Source organism: Pinus tabuliformis, chromosome 5_2 (genome assembly GCF_031772625.1).
Source record: "Pinus tabuliformis cultivar Carrire ecotype Pingquan chromosome 5_2, CPIR1, whole genome shotgun sequence".
NCBI classification, from domain to species: Eukaryota; Viridiplantae; Streptophyta; class Pinopsida; order Pinales; family Pinaceae; genus Pinus; species Pinus tabuliformis.
The window spans coordinates 522,900,831-522,904,036 of record NC_142306.1 but is presented as its reverse complement, the minus strand read 5'-3'; positions in this window follow the sequence as shown (position 1 = coordinate 522,904,036).

Here is a 3,206-nt window from a genome sequence, read left to right as displayed (position 1 = left end):
AAGAGATACCATGGGCAGAAAACCATCATGACCAAAACCATGTGAAAAACCATGCACAAAACCATAGGTAGGTCCGCCCACCTAATATAGGGTCCAATTTTCTTCCCAGGTTGCTACCTCGTGACTATCGTAGAGGGGGGCTACCAGCCCCCTCAAACCCCTCGACTGGGGGGCTTCCACCCCCTATGACCCCTTGTGCCCTACACATTGAAGGGGGAATTGGATGCCTCCCTGGCTTTGCGCGTGGGGCTAGTCATGGAAATAATATAACACACACCCAACAATTGATATAACAATGTTGGAGACATTCCTCTTGTTTGAGGGGTTGGACCAAACCTATTTTCTATTTCCACATTACATACACCAATAAAAAGGTGGAAATATCATTGAGTGAATTGATTGTAAATAACACGAGTCATGGCTTCAATGTGGTTGTCCCAAGATATTGTGATGCCTCCAATCATATGCGCAAGTTAGGGAAGATCCCTTCCTCAAAGAAAAAAGTGCTTTTAGCTATGGAAACCAATATCAATGACATTAGAATGCTATTTCATCAATAAATTGATCACACCAATTATATATCTTTGAAACATATGAGTCAACTACATATGGTTGATGAATTTCCATATATTGATTCACCTAGTGGTGTCTATGAGGGGGTTTGTAATGGGGAAACATTATCAAGAGTCCTTTCCTAAGGCCAAAGCAAGGTGAGCTTTGGTGAATTCAAATATAGGTTTGGAAAATTTTGGGAATCAAAATCTCTTATTGAAAACCAAAGCAACAAGAAAAATAAGTGCCTTAGAGTTGATGGAAGAGGTGAATATGTTAGCAATGCTTTCCAATCATTTCTGGTATCTCGAGGAAACTCTTGGAAAATAATCATTCCTTGCACTCCGTAGTAAAAAGAAAGAATAGAGATATCATAGAAATCACTCATTTCGCACTTCACTTCAAGAAAATGAATGTTTCATTCAAGGGAGAGGTGGTTTTTTGCATAGTCCCTATAATTAATGGAACATCTACTCATGTTTCCAGTATCATGACTCCTTATGAGAAATAATATGGTAGCAATCCTTCTATTACTTATTTCAAAATTTCTGGATCTAGTGCATGGGCCCTTGCTTCTAGTGATAGGTGAAACACATCCACATCTCTAGACCCTTGCTACAGTCTGGTTTGCTACAATGACACTTTTAAGAGATATTGCTTTATTACCCCATGTGTTGGAAAAGTAACTAGGTTCGATCTTTATAATTTTCATTAGATCAATGTATATTTCATGTAAAAGCAAAAAGAAGAAAAATAAAAATTATTATTTTTTTATTATTTTCCTAGTTTGCAAGTTCTTCATGCTCTTAGGGTCATCATTTCAGCCAAGAAGAAAAATATTGAGTCTAGTTAGAGAAAGTAGTTTGATAAATTGTAGCCAAATTGGGGATATTCTAGACCATGCTACCACCCTAGATGAAATAATGAATTTAAGTGTTCATAGTATATGTGGGTTGAGTATATATAAGTTTGTTGTACAATTCCTCATCCTTCAGGATCCCCAAAACTCAGACACATAACCAAACCCTAGCTTTGAAGTAGAGTTTGTCCAGTTTCCAAGCGAAAATCTTAGAGAAGATAAAATTTAGATCTGTAGCTTACTGTATAGGTTAGTTACAACATATGTTTGGGTCTGCAAGAGCCCCAAGACATCTGTGCTTGAAGAAAAGTGATTTTAGTCAGGTCAACAAGGGTTTTCCTACTTGCAGTTCGGTGTTGACCCACAATTCATCTTCAACGAAAGCATTTGAAATTGATATATGAGAGGCTTAACTTGGTGATCCAAGTATGCTCACAGAAAGAAACTTGGGGTTATAGGAAGCCCAAAGTAGGTCTAAGCATCTTGGAAGGATAAGAACTTACTTAAATTCTATACAATTCTGCAATTGGTTTTGAAACCTAGGACTTGAAAATTGATATGAATGGATTATGAGTATTTATGTTGAAGTGTAATTGTCAAATTTATTTTTATGCATTGATAGTGTTACATAGTTGGATTACTATGTCATGAATGATACATGGTTCCATTATATCATTGTTTTAATGGAAATGATCAAACTAATTATTTGTTGAACCACATAAAAGGAGGAATAGTTGGACTATTAATTGTAAATAAATTCATGTGTTGTTATAGAAAAAAAAAGGGAACCCATTGCTATAGGAGAAACTAGGGAAAAAATTACCCTAGTCCGTTACATAAAAACACATTAGACTCCAAGGGGGGAGAATCAATGAAAGGAGAATTGTCTATTCAATAAAACTTATAAAGTAGTATTCTATGCAAAGGAAATCTAGGTTTGGACCCTCCTAGAGTTGTTGATTTTTTTTTTAGTCTAATGGTATCTATGTCAGGGTTTAGAATAGGATCTACTTAGAAGTCTCATGGAGTATCTTCGAGCGAGACCATGAGAAAATCTAAGGTCTCACAAATCTCATATTTGAAGAAACTTGGACCTCTACATGTTACTTGTTGCCCCAAGAAGCATGGGACAATAGGGAAGAAATCAACTACCCTCTAAGTTTGAAAATTTCCCTCCAGAAAAAGATAAACATATCTAATGTGGATAACAAAAGAATTTGATGATAAAGGCACTTGAAAGGTGGTAAAGGTAGTAAATCTCTTCATGATTTTATAGTAAATAAGGCATATGAAGATGAGGTGCTCTAATTTTGTCTCCTAAAGGTGGAAAAACCGGGTGCAAGTTATATCCAAGTGAGGAAGGTGGTGATTACTCAATCTAATGTTGAATACATCTAAACAAAAACTATTCAAGAGGGATCCTCAGGAAATGAATCTGGTGTTTGCACGTATATGAAAGCCTAACCACTACATGAAATGTTCATAATAGAAAGCCATCTTGGGGCTAAGATCCCCAAGGGGTGCAATCTAATCAACCTAGATATACTACTAGTAGATGTCCCTCTAATTACCTAGTTTAAAACATGGCTAGATGATAGGAGGGTAGCATTATCTGACCAGTGATCATCGATGGTAGACATATGAAAATGTGTTTTATTAATCCCATTTGACTAAAAAAATGGTAGACATCTATTGGTTGATTATTAAATATAGGGTCTTGTCATTTGGGCACATGCTAATTGAGAAGCCTAGTGAGTTGAGAAGAAGCTGAAAGACAAGGTCTTGATTAATTGAG